Source organism: Notechis scutatus, chromosome 1 (assembly GCF_049901735.1).
Source record: "Notechis scutatus isolate UNSWTSFEM ecotype Mainland chromosome 1, rNotScu1.2, whole genome shotgun sequence".
NCBI classification, from domain to species: Eukaryota; Metazoa; Chordata; class Lepidosauria; order Squamata; family Elapidae; genus Notechis; species Notechis scutatus.
This window is the reverse complement of record NC_142009.1, coordinates 77,342,231-77,364,273: the sequence shown is the minus strand read 5'-3', so window position 1 is coordinate 77,364,273 and position 22,043 is coordinate 77,342,231. Positions and strand designations below refer to the sequence as shown.

The 22,043-nt window shown below is 44.4% G+C and overlaps 1 protein-coding gene across 4 annotated transcripts in view; it reads right to left on the bottom strand.

The window, feature by feature from the left end:
* Positions 1 to 3,953, bottom strand: part of FRMD1 (FERM domain containing 1) — a 49,398-nt gene extending 45,445 nt beyond the window's left edge. The window contains exon 1 of one of the 4 annotated variants that reach the window (XM_087968353.1): positions 3,668 to 3,953. The gene's annotated coding sequence lies outside the window, so the exon portion shown is untranslated. Of the gene's footprint in view, positions 1 to 1,391; positions 1,697 to 3,011 lie in introns of those variants that run through there. The other 3 variants (XM_087968362.1, XM_087968382.1, XM_087968370.1) reach the window with 3 other exon arrangements.
* Between the last annotated feature and the right edge of the window lie 18,090 nt (positions 3,954 to 22,043).

The window sequence follows — 22,043 nt, the reverse complement described above, 5'->3', positions numbered from 1 at the left end:
TAATTACAGACCAGCAAATCAAACTGTGGAAAGAACAGAACTCCCAACTGTTGGAAAACAGACAGGAAATAGATATAATTTCTGGCATGTTTTGGTTCTTGCTGCTTTTACTATGAACAATACATGTTGTGGTGTTTGAAATCTGGATCATCTCAGTTGGTCTGAAGATGGAGCTATTCCCATTTTATATTCTCCTCTGTATATAAAAACAAATATTAAAATTGTCCACCAGGGAATTGGTTTTAGAGAGTCTTTTATATGTCACAATATTATCTGACTTTTTTTTTTACTATTTAAAAATTTTACTGGCCACCCATGGTCCCAAATTTTGTGACTTCTGGCTTTTCTTCATAAGCTACAATTCCACATATTAGCAACATGTGGCACATTTGTGCTTCATTCTCCAAATCCTTCCTTCTCCCACAGGTCTACCTTACTTAAAATAGCAATAGCACTTAGACTTATATACCGCTTCACAGTGTTTTACAGCCCTCTCAAAGCGGTTTACAGAGTCAGCATATTGCCCCCAACAATTTGGGTCCTCATTTTACCCACCTCGGAAGGATGGAAGGATGAGTCAACCAGAAGCCTGGTGGGATTCGAACTGCCAAACTGCAGTGGGAGTAGCTTGCAACTGAGGCTCTCTCTATTTTGTGTATGTATGTATGTATGTATGTATGTATGTATGTATGTAGGTCTAGGTGTGTTCGGGTCTTTTCTCGTGTAAGATTAAGAGTATCTTGGCGACATTTCGGCGAGGTCCCACTCGCCATCCTCAGGCTGGTGCTTTCGGCTTCATGCCAGTGCAAACACTGCTTGCACTGGCACGAAGCCGAAAGCACCAACCTGAGGATGGCGAGTGGGACCTCACCGAAACATCACCAAAATACTCTTAATCTTACACGGGAAAAGACCCGAACACACCTAGACCTACATACCTGTACCCGTGAAAATCTACATACATACATACATACATACATACATATATATGTATTGTGTTCGTCTGGACGAACACACACACACACACCTGATGATGACAGATGAGATTCTGCTGAAACGTTGCTACAACTTTAAAAGCACAACTATAATGACGTGGGAAAATACCCGAACAAGCCTGAATACTATATACAGATATAGATAGATAGATAGATAGATAGAGATATATGACAGGAGCTCTACAATTGGGAGGGGGGAGGAGGCAGGCAACATGCCATATTCTATAGACATGGGGCTGCCATGATGAAGATTTGCTTCCAGGTTCAGCCCCTCTTAAAGTATCCTTCATGTGCTGCAAAGCAAGAGTATAAGAAAAGTCCTAGTTTAGTTAAGCCATGTAGGTGACTCCAAACTGTGCAAGATAGCTAACTCTGTAGTTTATGCATTTTCAATACCTGCGCAGATTCTTTCAATCGAAGACAGAGAGGTATCCACAACGGTGCTTTGAATGTCTGTTCCTGCTTTCTTCTTCACACGTTCTCCAAATACACAGGAAAAATAACCCATGTGAGTTTCACTGAATGCCTTCACCAGCATCTGACTGCTGATTCTCATGTATACAAGTAGGCAAGAGACGGTAACCCTAAAATCTATATTGTACAGTAGAATTACAGAACTTTTTTTTAAAAGGGGGCAGATCTCAAAGCAATCTGCCATGAGATTTAACCACATCCATTGACCATTAAGTCATTAAGTGCTCAGTGAATGTGGGATTCTATGTCCCTTAAAGGAAGCTTGTGAAGGCAAGATTAATAATTTATCCAAGAATGTATTCATTCTATTAAATCAATTTAGATGGCGCCCAACTCACACACAGGTGACTACCATGTTCACAAGAAGCTAAATAGTTGGGTTAAATCTCTATTTCCTTGCATTCTTAAAGGAGGTAACGTTGCTTATTTGGTATGTGGGCAGTTGGAGGGAAATGATTAACTTCAGAAAATATGCACACATGATATTTCCAGATGACAATATTCCTAGTTTACACCTTGTAGGTAAAACAAAAAGTGTCTGAAGCAGCCCTAAGAATGTAATTTTAATTGAATGACAGAAATTTTACCTTTTCAGCTGAAAACACTCATCTTTAAATTTAAATGAACTCCTTGAACAACACATTTTCATAAGCAATTCCAAACTTCAGTTGTCTGATAAATCTGTTAGATGTATATTCTATGCACACATCCTAGATTCCTTTTATAATTATTTCAAACTAAAATACCATGCTGCATCTAAATACTGAAATCTAAAAGGCGCACCTCATCTCTGTAAATGCAATTGTCCCAATACTATTGATACTCGGAGCATACAAAACTCAGGGGGAAATCCCAGTGGGGTGGAGTAGGGCAGGAAAATTAGGAGTGGAGAAACTCTGAAGTTTTTTCAGGGATTCATCTGAGCGTTTGCATCATTCTAAACCTGTTTATCTCTTCAAGGTTACAGCCACGGAATTTAGAATTATACTCACTGTTTCTTCTATGGTAACTTTTTATTTCTAACGCTTATCCTAGAAACTAACTACCGTAGATTAAAAAAAACAAAAAACCCTAGAAGCGAAATTAAACAAAAGTTAGCGTTTTTCATGCAGAGCTAGGCTACCTACACATTAAAAAAAACAAAAAACAAAACCACACACACAAGAAGCATTCTTCAGGAAAGCTTTATCCCCAAGAGCCCAAGAAATGAACATTCAAGACTTTCTCCCCAGCCGATGCCTGCTTAAACCTGTTGCTTGGCACGCGACTCTTAAGCACCGCCGAGCGAACGTCCAACAACAACAACACCACAACAAGTCTAGGAGGAAAGCAGCAACAAAGACTTTCAGCTCGGTGCTTAATCGCAAGTTTTACAAAAGCGTGCTGGAAAGGGGGGAAAGGCGCCCTTCGTTCTCCCGGCCGATCGTGTGAAACGTGGATTACACGCCGCGCGCGTGCACGTGTCTGCACGCGTATAAAATATGTATATGTGTGTGTGTGTGTGAGAGAGAGAGAGAGAGAAATCCAACTGCTAGTACTTACGGCCAAGTCCTGCGTGCGGAGCGGCGAGTAGCCGACGAAGTGGGGGGAGGGGAGCGTGTAATTAATTTGACTCTTGACAAGCGCGGCCGCTCCTGTTTCTCGGGCGCGGCTACTACTAATCTCGGCGCTTCTCCTCCCCCCCCCTTAAGGAACTCAAAAGGAGTCAACCTGGATCCTCTTTAATGGCGAGGTACCTTCCACCCCTCAACAAAGAAGGGGAGCCGGTGGGACTGGCGGAGGGCGGAAATTCAGCCTCGGCAGGCGCCCTTCTAGCTGGCCCTTTGGGATTAAGGGTGAGCCGGGGCGGTCAAGCCCTCGGCCTGGCGAATCGGCCGCCAATCGCGACGCTGCTCCTGCCATCCTCACTCTCCCTCCCCCCCGCCCCACCGCCGTCGCTCGGTGGCGCCTTCCAAAACCGACTGCTTGTAAACAGCCGAGAGGGCGGCTTTGTCGCTCTATCAAAGGAACCCCACGTGGAGAGGCGTCCTCCGTCTCCCCCAAAAGACGGAGTCACCCCGAGAAAGCCCAGCGGCCCCGCTTCCTTGAACAGCGGCACACATCCCGCCCTTTGGGGGGTGAATGGCGGTGAGAGGGTTCGTCAGCCCAAGAGAACGCGCAGCTACTATAGTTACAGTTCAGGTCGATGCGCCCGATACCTGGGAAGCTCAACCAGCAACGTTGGAACCTGGGCACAGCCGAGCCCAGAAACAGCCCCTTTCCACTTTTCAAGGGGCTTCGTAGCGGGGACCCCCCCACTCTTTCTGCCAGGAGCTGAGGAAAGGTTGGAGGAGAATCGCTGAAGGAGGTGTGGAGTGGAGCTGGAGACGCGTTTGCTGAGGACTAGCGCCTCGCAGTAGGTTTTTAGTCCTTAGTCCGGTGATTCAGACTTCATGATTGGAGTGGGTGACTCATGAGTCAACTCATACATGGATTCATTTGTGTGGCGGGCAAAAAAACAAACAAACAAACAAAAAACCCAAAGGAGGCTAGGCTAAAGTCACCAGCCAATACAAAAATGGGGTAGGAGGGCAAAAAGGGAAAATTTATCCTTTTAAGACAAATGAAAAATGTAGTAGCTGAGAAAGCAGAGGTTGGCTTGGGGATCACTGGCTTACAGTTTTCAAGAGAGTAATTGTTACTTGCTGGGTGGAGATTTGTCTGTTTATTTAAAAGCCACCCAACTTGGTGCTAACAACAATTTAAAATAACAGTGACATAAATAACATAACAAAAGCCAATGTAATGCCATGTCTCCATAGATAAACTCAGACCCCACCAAAACATGACCAGTCATGCTGACCAAAGTCCTGGCCTAATATACAGGTAGTCCTCGACTTACAACAGTTCATTTAGTGACCATTCAAAGTTACAACCACCTAACCAGTCAGGTGTCAGTGGCGTTTCTGCCTAGCATTCAATGCCTCTTGGTCTAACTACAGGTACTCCTTGACTTACAACCACAATTGAGCCTGAAATTTCTTTCGCTCAGGGAGGCATTTGTTAAGTGAGTTTCTCCTCCCCTCCCCAATTTTACGATCTTTCTTGCCACCGTTGTTAAGTGAATCATTGCAGTTAAGATAGTAACAAGGCTGCTCAGTGAATTTGGTTTCTCCATTGACTTTGCATGGTCAGAAGGTCGCAAAAGGGGATCCCATGACCCTGGGTTACCGCAACCGTCATAACTATGAGTCAGTTGCTAGGGGGCTGAATTTTGATCATATGACATGGCGATGCTGCAATAGTCGTAAGTGTGAAAAACAGACTGTTGTAAGTTGAGGACTGCCTGTAAAGTTTGCACTCTGCATCGCTGCCAACTCATCAAAAGAATACATTCCATTCTATCTCCATCTTGTTACCACCTCTGTAAACAGAGGGGAACAAAACAAAACTCTTGGGTGCTAGGCTGCACCTTTCTCACCCAAAGGTGATCCCATGACAGCCAGCAATCATCCCTCAACATTAACCCAAACCAGTCCAAACCAACAATTCCAAGGCCGGAGCTTCTCCTCACCAGTTTTCCGAGAGATGGTGATACATCACTCCAGAGCCACATAATGGTGGAATACGTAGGACAGATACCAGCCCTTATAAATCCCTCAGTTCCGCGAATCAAATGAAATGGACAACATAAATCGGTCACCAACCAGCAGAACTGGTGACCCAACTGCCAAGTTGACCTGCTCTAATATGTGCGTTGTACTCTACCCTATTCGAAATTCATTGCGCTGGGCATTTGCTTCACATGTCCCATGTATAGGTCCCATCAATCGAAGTGTGTAATCGATACAGAACAGGATTGTGAAAAATCACATGCTTCAGTTATACTAAACCTTGGGAAAGAAAAGTGGTCCACATTCTGTATTTAGAACTGCTGTGGATTAGGTTCTAGAATGGAGTCCATTTTTTTTCCCTTCAGCTCCAAATTTCTTCAGCTGTGTGCGAGCGATGTCAACAAATGTTGGAAGGTGTCATTACCAGAAGTGTTCTTTAAGTAGAGGCCATTATGAAAATACCCACATTTCCTCTCAGAAGTCAGCCCTGAAGCTTAATCAGAAAAAATTGGAATTAATTTAATTCTTCTGCTGAGGAAATATCATTTACACAATGACACCAATTTTCCTTGAGTGTATGCACACATTACACAGGAATCACACTTGACATTCTTTGCTTGTTACACACTGTAATAAAGATCAACAATAAGGCATTTATATGAAGTTGAAAAAGATTGCTTGGTTTGGAGTCCTTGGTGCGGTCTGAGCTTAGTTGTTTGCCTGCATGTGTTTCATTACCCAACTGGGTAATTATTATCAGTGCAACTGAGTGGGGCTTGCTCTCTGTTTCTATACAGTAACTTCCCTTTGACCCTTCTGTGGAGAAAATCGATGGGATGTTGTAAGATGGGAAAATGGGAAATGCGGGGAGGAATGATAGAAATATGTAAAAACATAGATGCTCTAGAGCAGGGCTGTCAAACTCGCAATCCACAGGCCTGATGCGTCGTGTGCTGGCCACGCCCATGCCCGGTTTAGCAAAGGAGAAAAAAAGTTCATGATATGTCACGGGACGATGCTGTGATGACGCGAGTTTGACACTCCTGGCTTAGAGAAAGTGGCTAGAGAATTTTTTTTTCTTGCTCTGGCAAAGTAGAATTCAGGAGTATTGAATATTGAAACTAAACGGAAAAATAGATAAAAACTTGGTTCGTACATTGATTTAAATTATGGCTTCTTTAACCATGATTTACTCAGCGTATCACAGTTGGCAGGATTCACATGCGATATGCCATAAATATTAGTCACGTAATATTTTAAGTTGAGGATAGATTATGGCAAGGGTCCATACTCCCAGGCCCTGTCCCACTATTGGGCCGTGAAAACGGCAGGTGAGCGCTGTGTGCATCCCCACTTGTGTGAGCAGCGGGCAAGCATGTGCACATGCATTCCATTTGTTTGAATGCTGGGCACACATCCCCGCCACTCGCGCAAACGGAACGGCACATGTGCTTGCCAGTCACTCGTGTGGAACCATCACCTCTCTCAACCCCGCTGGAAAGATTGGGGAACTCTGGATTTTGGCTTTGTGTAATGTTTGAATCCAGCTGTTAGGAAGTACTTCTTCACATAACAGTTAATTTGTTAGTGGTAGAAAAAATATATATACAATAATACATTTATTGTAAGACTTTTAATTATTGCGACATGTTTATTTTCCTGGAAGCTAATTTAAGAGAAATCTTGACTTGTCATTGTCATCAGCCATTCAGTCAGGTCCAACCTTCAGCCACTTTATGGGTCAGCACCAGTGGTGGGATTCAATTTTTTTTTACTACCGGTTCTATGTGCGTGGCTTGGTGGGCATGGCAAGGAATGATACTGTAAAACCTCCAGTCAGAGGTGGTATTTGCCAGTTCTCCAAACTACTCAAAATTTCTGCTACTGCTTCTCCAGAACTGGTCAGAACCTGCTGAATACCATCTCTGGTCAGCACTTTCCATATCCCTCTGTCTCACCCCACTTCCTTCAGATCCGTCATGGTCATTTTGGTGTCATCCTTTATAGTGTCCACCCATTGGATACTAGGGCCGCCCCTTCTCCTTTTTCCGCTAATCACTCCCAGCATGACTGACTTTTCAAAGTGAGTCCATGGCCAAAACATGGTAGCCTTTGTTTGATAATCTTGCCTCTGAATGACATTTTTGTTTTCTTGATGTTAAGGTGCAGACCAAATTTGTCACTTTCATCTTTGACTCTTAGGATTAGCCACCCCAAATCTTTGTTGCTTTCGGCGAGCAAAATTGTATCATCCATATATTGGAGGTTTGTGATAGTCCTACTTAATCTCAATGGTAGATTCTGCCAAAGAATGCATTTCTCTTAACTATTTATGTCAAGGGTCTTCAAACTTGGCAAGTTTAAGACTTGTGGACTTAAACTTGAACTAACATGACTAGAGGAGGAATTCTGCGAATTGAAGTCCACAAGTCTTAAAGCTGTCAAGTTTGAAGACCCCTGATTTATGTGAACGTGTTGAATATATAGGTGACAGGATGCAACCTTGCAGAGTGCCTTTTCCAATTCTGTGTCTCCATATTCCATTCTTACAGTGGCTGCTTGAATGAGCTGGATGTGGTGTGGTGATATTCCCAGTTCTTTGAGGCAGTTCCAGAGCTTGTCATGGTCAACACAGTCAGAAGCATTTGTGTATAAAATGAATCACATATGTAAAGGTCTTTTGGGTACTCCTTTGCTTTTTCCATCATCAACATAGATTGGCAATATGATCACATGCATTCATCTTCCTTTACGAAATCCTGCTCTCTATTGGCAATTGGATTCAAATGTTGCTGGATGATTTTCAAGAGAATTTTACTCATGTGTGTATCAAAGCTATGGTTCAATGGTTGGAACAGGCTTTTGTATCACCTTTCTTTGCTATTGGGATAAATATTGACCTTTTCCATTCTTTTGGCCAATGACCAGACTTCCATACATTTTGGCGTGGTGCTGTTGGTGCTTTTGTTGGCAGCAGTCACAGCAACTCTGCTGGAATTCCATCAATTCCAGGAGCTTTGCATTTAGGGAGCTGGTTTGAGTGCCCACATTACTTCCTTCTCCAGGATATCTGGTAGTTGCTTTTTTTCTTACAACTCGGCCTTGTTTTTCCGTTTGTGTAAAGTTATACTGCATATTCCCGCCACTTTTCTTTGATTGCTTGTTAGTCATGCAATTCTTGCCCCTCACATCCTCTGGCCATAGCCTTCTTTGCTGTAAAGCAGGGGTGTCAAACTCGAGGCCCGCCGGCCAGATCCGGCCCATGGGGTACTTAGATCTGGCCCGCAGGACTGCCCTGGAAACAGCAAAGGACCGGCCTGTGGTGCCTGTGCCAGCAAAAGTGGAGCTTGGGAGGGCCAATTGCGGCCCTCCCAAACTCTGTTTTCACTGGCAGAGGGTTGCAGGAGACTCTCCCAGCCAAAATCGGAGCTTGGGAGCCTGTTTTCACTGGCAGTGTGCTTAGGCCACCACATGAGTGATGTCAAGCTGGCCACGCCCACCAAGCCCCCTGAGGTCAGACGACCCTGATGCGGCCCTCAATAAAATAAAATCGACTTTTGACACCCCTGCTGTAAAGGGGTTTCTGACCTTATAATCTTGACTATTGGTCTCTTCTCCTTAGAGCCGTGAGGATCATCCAGAGAGTGGAGGAGCTTCAGTCTGCGTCGTAGAAGGCTGAGCTTAATTACTGAGGAACGCTCCGCCCTCCATCACGTGGCTCCCTTGCGTTCCCCAGTTTACGCTCAGCCTTCGTGAAATTAGGCTGTGTATTTTCCACTCCTTGGCCGATTCAAGAACTGCTTTATTCTTCAGGTTTGATTATTATTTGGCTCGGCTCTTCCTTAGCCTCTGCGCATTTGGGATAGTTACTATAGCAGGGGAGCGCGTTTTTTCGCCCCCAGGGGGGATAAAGAGCGGGCGGCTTTCGCGCTCCGGTGCCAATCCCCCCCCCATTCGGTCCTCTTTCCTGCCGCTCCTCCACACCGCACTTGCAGCGGCTTCATTAGATCGTGCTGATAAAGCGCAGCTGGTATTCCCCCCCACTGAGAACGCTGATCGCCCCAGAAAGGGGTGAAAATCACCTGGCTACCTCTCTTGGTCTCTAGACGTGACGGAGAGGCTTATAGTTGCTCTGAGCGGCCCGCTGATAAAGGATCATGGGCGGCCGCCATTTTGGCCGCTGCCACGTGTCGGGCGCCATTTTAAAAGGCCTCATTGAGCTGCGAAGGGGTTAGCCCTAGTCACAGGCCTTCCAGCCTGTGGAAGCTACTGTGCATTCTTATAATTAGCAAACTGTTGGCTTTCCGCAGCGCGCTCAGGGCAGGAAACTGCAGCCTATCCCTCCCGGTGGTAGCCTGGGAGCTCCAGCTGCCAGAGGCCTTTATTCCAGCCTCAGGCGTTCATTTGGCGAATTGGAGAGAATTAACAGCACCTTCTGGGGCCACTCCCTCCTGGGAGCACCGAACCAGTCCTCGATTTGAATATTTGTAAAAAATAAAAATAATAATCATAATCATAATAATCATAATATTATTAATAGATAAATACTGAAATATTATATATATTTATACATATATATCTTACCGATATATGATTATAACACATTATCAATACTATTGGTCTGTATATCTTTAATTGTACGCATAAGAATATTTATATTAATAGTTATAACAACAATAATATTATAGATTGTATACATCTAAATTCCAAAAGGGGGCGCCGGCCAGCTGAAAGGACACCCGGCCTTTGCTGTAGGTCAAACCCTTGGCGAGCCAACCGCCGTTAGATTTATATTACAGTCCTTTCTTCTATAATGGCAGATGACAATTCCGCTAAAGGCTCTTCTTTGAAGGCCAAATCCAAATCCTACCACCTGCGCAGACAGGCTAAGGAAGCCTCTAAGGAAACTTCCAAGGCCTCTCAGAGAGACGCCCTAAGATGTCATAGGGCACTAGAGAGAGAATTTGACAGGCGATCTAGAGAGGCACAACCGGTGCCTTCAGCCCTTCCACCCTCCATTCCTTCTACCTCTAGACACCCCCCCTCCTCCAGATTGCTCTTCCCTCTCCAGGCGCAGCTCATTCCAGGGACACCAGGTCCCCGGACCAACGACCAGACAGACGGATGCCCGAAGCTACTTTCACGCCCACGGCCGCTGGTCTGCGCCAGGAGGAGGCTGCCACGGTTGAAATCCCTGCTCACATGCAGGCATGGATGGAATGGGCTATCCGCCAGGGGATAGCAGAGGGCCTTCAACAGATGTCCAGGTCCGCCCCTCCTCGATGGCGCCTGAGCACGACTCGCCATCAGTCAGGTCCTCGCCTAGATCGGACCTTCCTCATGGTCAGGTACCTTTACAGGGGGACAGTCCTCTCCCAGAAAGGGAACTGGAGGAGGCCATAGATGACCTGGATCAGTTCAGGGAGGAGGAGGAATTTGAATGGGGGTCTATGCACCAGGGGGAGCCCCTATCGGAGATAGACCCTATGGAAGGGGACATGTCCGAGGACGAGGGCCTCACTCCCGATCAACCCACCTTTGTGGGCCTGTTCAAGCCACACAGGTTTAAATCGCTTTTATTTAAGGCCAAGAACATATCTGGCCTGTCGGTACAGTCCCCCTCAGCTCTCCCCCGGCGGAGGGACAAGACGACGCCATCTTTAGGCAGCCCGTGGTGGAAGCGGAGGTTATTCCGGCTCCACCCATATTTCATGACCTAGTCTCAAACCAGTTGGACTCTACAAGGGCCCCTCCTGCCCCATCCAGCCAGGACAAGAGGTTCTTTAACCTCGAGTTGAGCTTCTGCAACCTGCTTAACACTCCCGAGGTGGATGAGCCCATCGTTGGCTTAGCATCCTCGTCCTCCCCCAGTGATCCCCTGGAGGCCCTGAAACCCGAGGACAAGAGGTCCGAACTAGCTTTACGTAGGGCTCACCAAGCGGACACCTGGGCCATTAGATCGGCCATGGCCGCTTCCTTCTTCACCAGATCTTCGATCCGGTGGCTCCACCAACTGAAGCAGCATGTTCCCCCCTCTAATACAAGGGCTCATCAGGACATAGCAAAATTGACGGCTGCGGCAGAATTCTCGGCCGACGCCACCTACCACGTGGTTAAGTTTTCCGCCCGTGCAATAACTTCTCATGTTACAGCTCGCCGCCTGCTCTGGCTCAAACACTGGCAGGCGGACGTAAAAAACAAGGTTAAGTTGGCCACTGTCCCCATTAAGGGGGACAAACTATTTGGCACCACCCTGGAGCCATTGCTATCCGAAACCCGAAGCAAGAAAAAATTTCTTCCTCCCCTTTTTCGGAGGTCAGAGTCAAGAGCCCCTCAGCCATTTCGGAGAGGTTCCTCCCGACCTTTCTACCAGTCACCTTTCCCGCCCAGGTACCCGAGACCCCCCTCCTTCCGGCCATTCCAGCCCCAGGATCGAGCCGATCCGGGCGACAGGAACAGGAGGGGCGGCAGCTACAGGCGTCCCTTCAGGGGTTCAGGAGGGAAGCCTTTCCAGCACACCAGATAGATCCCGTCCCTCCCTTCCCATCGGCGGATGCCTCAAGCATTTCGCCGACCAATGGGACTCCTCCACTTCCGATGCCTGGGTCCAAGACACAATCAGGCTTGGTCGCGCTTGAATTCCAGCGTGCCCCCTGACTTTTTCATGGTATCCCCCCTTGAGGGATCCCTCCAAATGCAACTTGATGGACTCAGCCATCCATCATCTCCTCAACATACAGGCCATACAACCGTCCCACCATCCCAGCGGGGGCAGGGGTTTTACTCCCACCTCTTCGTGGTCCCCAAATCCTCAGGTGGATGGAGGGCTATTCTAGACCTGAAACGCCTTAACCGTTACCTGATCTACCGCAGGTTTAAGATGCACACCCTACAGTCCATTCTACTGGGCATCAGGCAGGGGGACTGGCTATCCTCTATAGACCTTTCAGAGGTGTATCTTCACATCCCAATCCGGCCCTCCCATTACAAATTCCTTAGGTTCTGCTACAACCACCGCCACTTCCAATATGTGGCCCTTCCCTTTGGGCTGGCCTCTGCCCCGAGAACCTTCACTAAGGTCCTCGCGGCTCTGGCGGCCCATCTCAGAAACCTCCCGGTTCGTCTCCACTGTTACCTGGATGACATCCTCATCCTGTCTCACTCCAGACCCCAAGCAGAGAAGGATATCAGAACTACTCTCTCTGCCCTCCAAGACCATGGGTTCCTTGTAAACTGGCAAAAGAGCCAACTGTTACCATCCACACGGATCACCCACTTGGGGTCTGTCATTGACTCAGTTCAAGGAAAAGTTTTCCTTTCCTCGGAAAGATTCCTTAGCATCCAGGAAACCATCAAACACATCAGACGATCAAGAAAGGTAACTCTTTTAGAATTGTCTAAATTATTGGGTAAAATGGTCTCATGTATCTCCATTGTTCCCTGGGCCCGTTTACACACCAGACCCCTACAGTGGTTCCTGCTTCCGTTCCAAAGAACCGGCAGAAGCAACTCAAAGGCCACGGTCAAGGTGCCTTCAAGGGTCCTCACGTCTCTCCTCTGGTGGACCAGTCCCGCCATCAACAAGGGACATTGCTTCAAGGAGCCCCAATGCCTCACCATCTCCACAGACGCCAGCCTGTCCGGATGGGGCGCTCACACCCACTCGCTCTCGACACAGGGCACATGGTCACAGGTAGAACGGGCATGCAGTATAAACTGGTTGGAACTCCGCGCCATCCACCTGGCCCTGCGCAACTTCCTCCCTCAGGTACGCGGGCGACATGTCCTTATACTCACAGACTACGTCACTGCCAAGGCTCATGTCAACCGACAAGGGGGCACCCAGTCCAAACGCCTGATGAGAGAGGCCGAGCGCCTCTGCCATTGGGCGGAGTGCAATCTCCTCTCCCTCAAAGCCGAACACATCTCAGGGGACTCAAACATCCAAGCGGACTGGCTGAGCAGGACCACGGTGGACCAGTCCGAGTGGCACATCCACCCGTCACTGTTCAGGGAGGCGACCATGATCTTCGGTCCCCCGTCAGTAGACCTCTTCGCATCCCCCAACACACAACTCCCCAGGTTCTTCTCGTGGTACCCCTCCCACGGGGCCGAGAATCACAACGCCCTCCATTGCCCCTGGCCCACAGGGCTTCTATATGCATTAGCCCTGGTCCCCAGAGTCATTCAGAGGCTCATCTCCGAGAAAGCAGAGCTGATTCTAGTGGCACCCTACTGGCCCAGACGCCCATGGTTTGTGGACCTCCGCAACTTATCGGTGGCCCCTCCCTGGAAAATCCCCCCGAACAGGATATCCCTGTCTCAGGGGCCCCTCCGACACCCGGATCCTCAGTGGCTCCAGTTAGCCGTTTGGAGGTTGAGCGGGAACGTCTAAGAAAGGAGCAGTTTTCTGACCAGGTTATTGATACCATTCTGGCCGCCAGGCGGCCCTCAACAACCCGAATATACAATGCCACCTGGAATAGTTTCTGCAAGTGGTGCCATAGTTGCCAGGTCAACCCGCTTTCACCCTCCATCGCTCAAGTTTTGGAATTCCTCCAAGAGGGTCTGAGGAAAGGTCTTTCCCCGAACACCCTGAGGCGTCAGGTCGCAGCCCTCTCAACTGTCATTGCTTGTGACAATCTGAGTTCCCTATCCCTCCACCCTCGCATTAGGGCATTCCTCAGAGGCGCCACTAACTTGTGCCCACCAACCGTACACCGATACCCTACCTGGGACCTCAATAAGGTCCTTGTGTCCCTTACTAAACATCCCTTTGAGCCCCTCAGGGAATCCTTACTCCAGTTCCTAACATTCAAAGTCGTGTTCCTGGTGGCCATTACTTCAGCTCGCCGAATATCGGAGATAGCGGTCTTGTCGGTGAGGCAGGACCTTTGCATTTTCCATGCCGACCGGGTGGTTCTCTGGCCGGACCCTACCTTCTTGCCCAAGGTCAATTCAGCCTTCCACAGGGCACAGGAACTCACACTTCCGAACTTCTGTCCCAATCCCTCGCGGGAAAGGGAGAAACTTTGGCACACCCTGGACGTGAGACGGGCCCTCCGCATCTACATTAAGCGTACCCAGCCCTTCAGGAAGTCCGAATCCCTGTTCCTTTCCTTTCAGCCCAAATCATTAGGCCACAAAGTGTCCCCTTCAACCATAGGCCGCTGGATTAGAGCTACCATTTCCAAAGCTTATTTGTCCCAGGCTCTGCCGGTACCCAGCGGAATAACAGCACACTCCATCAGAAGTGCAGCCACCTCGGCAGCTTGGGCCACCCAGGCTCCAATTGCTGATATTTGTCGGGCGGCCACCTGGGCCTCCCCATCTCCCTTCATTAGACACTATAAGATCGACATATTTGCCTCGGCGGAGGCTTCGTTTGGTAGACGAGTCCTCCAGCGAGTCCTCAAGGAACCGCAGAGATTACCGAACCAAACGGAGTCCCTCCCGTAGGACAGCCAAGCTTTGGTATGTCCCACTCTCTGGATGATCCGAACGGCTCTAAGGAGAATGGGCGTTGGTCCTTACCTGACACGCCATTTCTCTTTGAGCCGTGAAGATCATCCAGCCCCACCCTTATTATTTCACCATCTGGTGGGGTCTTGTTTCGGCCAATGAACCTTTTTTAGTATAGTAGGATAAGAGCACGATCTTCTCTTCACTCTCGACTTCGCATAAACTGGGGAACGCAAGGGAGCCACGTGATGGAGGGTGGAGCGTTCCTCAGTAATTAAGCTCAGCCTTCTACGACGCAGACTGAAGCTCCTCCACTCTCTGGATGATCCTCACGGCTCGAAGAGAAATGGCGTGTCAGGTAAGGACCAACGCCCAATCCCTTAATCATAGAGTGTACTATCAGGGCTAAATAATTGTTTAAGGTTACAATTGTTTATTAGGGAGTAAGCCCTATTAAAGTGCTAGTAAGAAAAACTTCCCTTTGCCTGGAGGATATGCTAGTTTTTTTTAACTATAATCCCTGATCAACTGCTAGAGCTAATACTTAATCAGTAAGAACAGTGGAAGTCCTCATGACTTTTAAATGCTCTAACCTGTTTCAGCCACAAGTGAATGACTCAGAAGTTAGAAATCTGGGGAATTTAGCCTCCATACATTTAGTAAATACATATCAGTGGAAGAATATGCAGAAGGCATCTATAAATATAAAATAATTCAAAGAACAAAACAGAGCCGAATAATTCTTCTACTATTTTTTCTATGAGTATAGTGTAGGGAATGGAATTACACCCAATTAGCTTCTGATATATTATGCTGAACACCATTTCCTTTCTGAAGTGTTATTTTTTTATTCTTTAAATATTATACAGCTGGTTGGTATCTAGAATTAGAAAATAATCTTCAGGTGCTTCAGGATAATTATTTTTATGTGGTTACACTGAAAACACAAGCGAACTCTCTTTGAGAATTTCATTGTGAACCCTGTTTTTAGTTACGTCCACATTTGATTGAGAGATTTTTTCCATGCTAAAAAGGAGTCCACAAAATTTAACAGGTTCCATTTAATAAGATATACTACAGTATGCCAAATCTTCAACATCCATTTAGTCTCATGAATTAGAACCAGATTTAAGTGCAACTCACCGGTTCTCCCAACATACTAAATTAGGCTAAAATGATGCATTGTTTGGCAACTTAGCCACTATTGTAGTATGCTGTGTGAATCCGGTCATTACAACAAGAGACAATAGGCCTTACTTAGACCACAGGTGTCAAACTCGATCGCATCACAGTATGGAACGTGACCTGCTACCTGGATTTGTGAGGAAGGATGTATAGGCCGGTAGTGGGATTCACATTTTTTTACTACTGGTTCTGTGGGCGTGGCTTGGTGGGCGTGGCAGGGGAAGGAGACTGTAAAATCTCCAGTAAGAGGTGGTATTTGACGGTTCTCCGAACTACTCAAAATTTCCGCTACTGGTTCTCCAAAACTGGTCAGAACCTGCTGAATACCATCTCTGGTATAGGCATTCATTGTCATATTGGAAATATAGGTGCTGTCAGGATGGGACTTTTTAGCAAAATTAGGAGAGGGCCTCCAAATTCATCAAGGTTAGCTAGGTGCATGTTTGACATAAAATACGTGATCTATGTCACCTTCTAGAATTAGTGCACACAAGAACATTGGGCTAGAAGTAATATTCACAGTTTCAGACAATTAACACCTAAACAGTATTTTTGTTCAGCTACTTGATATCTAAGAAATAGCAGTCAATTGGGACAAAAGCTAGCCATGATTGCTTCACTATAATTAAAAAAGAACTGGCTCATGTTAATCCATCATTTTTTTTAAAATTACCAGCAGTTTTGGATTGTTTCTAAAAGAAAAATGGGATAAAAATATTTGGAAAGTAAATAATGAATTAAAAGTGGATTATACATTCCCAAGCTATCATCTATCAATAGAAGTTATTTATTAAGATAGGCGAGATGGACAGCAAATCAATCAATCAAACAAACAAATTAATAAGTTTATGTACACCAAAAGGAATAAATTTACCACATTGAAATAAAACAACTTTTTAATCTGCTATCTTCCAGATGTGGTGACCTACAATTCTCATCATTCCATTACTGTGTTGGTTGGAGATTACTCTATTTGTATTCTAACCCTTCAGGTGGGCACAATGAAAAAAGAAAGAGTATCTAAAACATATTTTTTTTTCAGTGTGGAGATTGTGTAAAAAGTACTTTTTTTTTATTCTGTGAGCCACATGGATTCTAAGAACCCTGCAGAATCCAGTTAGAAGTATTTGTGTGCATGTCTTCTATCAGGAACTCCTAAGGTTTTCTAGACTAAACAACTGCCTCCATCTCATCTTCTGCAACAGTTTGAATTTAATTTACGGAATACAACCTAAAGAACCCTTTTCCAGCAGTGACCACAATATGATTGACTTTTGTCTCAACATACGCCCACACAAAAATCATCACAATGACGTAATCCCCAATTATAACTTCAAAAAAGGCAACTATGATCTTATAGACAACGATCTCTCATCCCTTGATTGGCAATCTCGATTCACTGGATGCAATACTGTTGAAGACCATTACAACATATTTTTACTTGAATTCAAAAGAGTCATCAAACTATATGTACCAATAACAACTCCCCCCCCCCAAAAAAAAGACAGATTACCCATAACAATAAGGAAACTCCGATCCAAAAAGAGATCACTCTGGCGGAAAAACAAATCTGGTCACGTTGCCAATTTCAAAAGCCGATACTAAAATTTATGCCACCAGATAAAGACTGAATGCACCAATTATTACATTAAACAAGAGGAAAACCTATGCACCAATTCCACCCGCGCTTTTTACAATTTTGTAAACAACAAAAAGACTCAAGGTCCATCCCGCCCCTGATAGGACCTAATGGTAAAGACTGCAACGACGACACCATTAAAGCCAACTTCTTTAACACATTCTTCGGCTCAGTATTTGTAAACAGCAATGGATCATGCCCAGTATTTCCTAGCCGAACCACAGACAACTACAATGATCTAATACATATCAATTTTACAGAAGACAATGTTGAAAAAGCACTTTGCAATCTAAAACCATCTCTATCTATTGGACCGGATGGAATATGTGCCTACTTCTTAAAAAAGCAATCCACTGCCATAGCCGAACCTCTAAGCATACTCTTTGAAAAATCTTTCAGGACCAGCTCCTTGCCAAAACTATGGTCACAAGCCACGGTCATCCCCATCTTCAAAAAGGGAGACCCCAGCCTAGTTGAAAATTACAGACCAATCTCCTTATCCTGCATTACATGTAAAGTCATGGAATCAATTATTAACCAATCCATTATCCTCCACTTAGGGACAAACAACCTACTCTCCAATAAACAATTTGGTTTCAGGAAAAAACTATCCTGTAATCTGCAACTCTTACACTGCAAAAACATATGGACTACACGATCAGGGCAAAGCAATAGACGCAATTTACATAGACTTCTGTAAAGCCTTTGATTCAGTGGTACATGACAAACTACTCCTAAAACTAAAATCTTATGGTATCTCTGGACAACTGCATAACTGGATAGAAGCATTCCTGTCAAACAGACAACAAATGGTCAAAATTGGGAGTGTCCTATCAAATTCTGTACCTGTCAACAGAGGTGTCCCCCAAGGCAGTGTTCTAGGACCAACTCTCTCCATACTCTACATAAATGACCTCTGTGATCATATTAAGAGCAACTGTGTTCTTTTCGTTGATGATGTAAAGCTGTTCAATACCACAGACAATACTGCTACCCTTCAAAAAGATCTTGACTATATATTAGAATGGTCAAACAAATGGCAACTTCAAATCTCAACAAATAAATGCTCTGCCTTACATATTGGCAAAAAAATCAGAAAATAAAATACAAGCTGAATAGTCAAGATCTTGTTGATGATCCAAGCTCTGTAAAGGACCTGGGAATACTCATCTCTAATGATCTAAGTGCTAGAGCCCACTGTAACTACATAGCCAAAAAGGCATTAAGAGTTGTTAACCTAATCCTATGTAGCTTTTTCTCTGGTAATATCACACTACTAACTAGAGCATACAAAACATTTGCTAGACCAATACTCAAATACAGCTCATCAGTCTGGAACCCACATTACGTATCTGATATTAACACAGTTGAGAAAGTCCAGAAATATTTCACAAGAACAGTTCTCCACTCCTCTACTCGTAGAATACCTTATGCCTTATGCAGACTTGAAATTCTAGACGTAGAATTACGCCGTCTTCGGTCTAATCTAAGTATGGTATATAAAATCATACATTGCAATGTCCTACCTGTCAATGAATACTTCAGGTTCAACCATAACAAGACAAGAGCACACAATAGGTACAAACTCAAGGTTTACCACACCAAACTTGATTGCAGGAAATACGACTTCAGCAACAGAGTGGTCAATGTCTGGAATGCTCTACCTGACTCTGTAGTTTCTTCCCCAAACCCCAAAAACTTTAACCTTAGACTGTCTACTATTGACCTCACCCCTTTCCTAAGAGGCCTATAGGGGGCGTGCATAAGCGCACCAACATGCCTACCGTCCCTGTCCTATTGTTTCTTTTATTTTTCTTATATGTACCCATTTCATGTATTCATAACTATGTATATATTTATACCTATTATACCTATGTATATATTAATACCTCTTATCTTGTAAGCAATTGACACATCAAATAAATAAAAATAAATAAATAAATAAATAAAATAAAAATGTATGGAATTATGCTAAGGTTCTTTTAAAATCATTCTAAAAATATGGCTTATAGGGAATTCCTCCTATGTCTGCTGGCATAACTCATGCTATCACTTACAGCAACTGCATTAACAATTCAAGCAATTAGCTGGGTCATTGGAAGGTGTTAGAAGCACACATGATCTTTAGTTATGAATAAATATAATGCCAAATTGCACTCTTTGCCTCTGGTGTTTGAGTCAGAAAGTTTATACTGTTTAGACTAGATTGCCAGCATTAAAATAACTTTATGTAAATGTAAATTATTTGGTACAAAACAAAATTGTTTATGATCACCTAATTATCCAGTTCTTAAGCAAACTATTCAGTACTTTGCTTATGAATAGTTGTGCAGATGAAGAAGCAATATGTGCCAAATTCATCTCTCTCTCCCTCCCTCCCTTGTTTCTCTCTCATAAACTCCCTTTTATGATAGAACCATCCCAAGCATGATCAAACTGCTAGAAAAATATCAAAACTTTTGAAAACATTAAAGAACAGCCAGCTGAAACTGATCAGCATAATAAAAAAAATACAATGGCTTATAATTATCTCCTTTTAAAAATATTTATTTAGTTCATTATGATTTGCCCAAAAATTTTCAGTAGAGACCATGATTCCATCCATGGTCATCTAAAACTGCAGTCTCAATAGAAATGATTAAAATAAAACTGCTTTTACTACAGCATTATGTAAGTTCTGGAACAAGTACTATAAAATTATGTTAAAAATTATTTAAGGTAAACCCACCAGCTGTGTTGGGCTTCATTTCATTTCCAGAACAATGGTAGGTTCTAGTCTGACATTTCTGGACAGTTTCAGGTTAGAGAAGATTGTGCTTCATTACGGTAATAGCTTATTCTATTGAAATCTTCTCTTGTGCAGCTCTTCTGTTCTCAATCCCTATTTCTTTCATTATACTTAGTTTCATTCAAGCCTGCATGAAAATCCCCAACAATCTCCTTAGCAGAGATTGACCAGACCCAGACCTACTTACCATCACTAACTAAGATTGTAGGTTTGGTTTTTGTACCTTTGCACCTTCTCGGTGGCCTCCCAGATTTTTTTTTTTAATTGAAAGCACGTGTGCAAATATATTTAAGTGGCATAGTCACATAGGTTTGCTGCTGAAAATAATGATAGGTTTCTAATGCATCAGGGAACTACTTGGAATCTTGAGCAATGTTGACATTTTGGAAGTGAGGCTGAGTTCCAGTTTCACCTAGTTTTAATGCCAATAAAGTGGTATTTGTCTTTGTGTGTGTGTGTGTCTGTGTTAACCACTGTATTCTTTTTTAAGCAAGTAGGGTTCCACATGGCTAAAATTCCAGAAGTTAAATGATACATACATTTTATTATAGGGGGATTAGCAGTGGTTCATTCTTGATGCTTTTTCCTGAAAGCATGTTCATTTTTTTTTGTCCTTGATTCCCCTACCCTTTTGATTTACCTCTCAGTATCTCTCAGATCCACCCAGAATGGAGGATCTGGCAGGTACATTCTGGAAACTGTAATCTTGCCTCCTCCCTTCTTCCCTACTTTAAAATGAAAGAAGGAACTTGGAGAATGAATAAGGGGTTGAGAAGAGGCAGACGTGACTCAAGGCAGCTCTGCAGCGCTGAAACCCTGAAGCAAACACAATTGGAAGCAATTGTCCTCACTGAAACGGTCCCTTGTAAATTCCTGTTAATTTCTCTGCAAGCCAAAGTGAGATACCACCCCCCACTTCTTTGGTCCCAGACTTTTTCAGATGTTTCCCTGGAGGCAAATAGCCTTCCTGAAAAGCAGCAAGGGCCAGCAAAGGCTGCACAAGCAAAGGAAGGCTGAAGCCAAGAAAGGGAGTAGAAAAAACACACACGATATGCAGAGATTCTTCCAGAAATTATTGCCTGAAGGGTTTATTTTAATGATACATTTTGCTCCTTATATAAAACTCATCTACAAAAGGTTCTTCTTGGGAGCTATCGCATTTCCCCAGCACTCAAAAGTATTTCATATCTCAGGATGATTTGTTGTGGGCCAAAATTGAGTAATTGCTGAACAATGGCAGAAAATGGATCTCCATTTCCCCTGAAATAAATAAATAGGACAATCAAAAAGGAATTTTGTAACTGGCCATGTGACAGATTATCTGAGAGCACTTGACATGTTCTCAAGATTCTCCTTGGTTTATACTGCTAAATTCAGCATACTTGAGTCTTTTCCTTTGAATAGGTGTAGCAGAAATTTCTTGGAATCATGCCAGTGATATACTTGGAACACATTTTTTTTGTGATTTTCACTAATATTTTTTTCTGTCTAATGTAATGCAAAAGGTCCAAGTTCCAGGACACTTTGGGAGTATGAAAATAATAGGCTGTCTCTGATCACTTGAGTCTAATCTTCAAGCACCCAAGTTCACGTGGATGTGCTTTATAGGTGAAACGCAAAAAAATTAGAATATCGTGCAAAAGTTCATTTATTTCAATAATGCAACTTAAAAGGTGAAACTAATATATGAGATAGACTCATTACATGCAAAGCAAGATAGTTCAAGCCGGGATTTGTCGTAATTGAGATGATTATGGCTTACAGCTCATGAAAACCCCAAATCCACAATCTCAGAAAATTAAAATATTGTGAAAAGGTTCAATATTCTAGGCTCAAAGTGTCCCACTCTAATCAGCCAATTAAGCCATAACACCTGCAAAGGATTCCTGAGCCTTTAAATGGTCTCT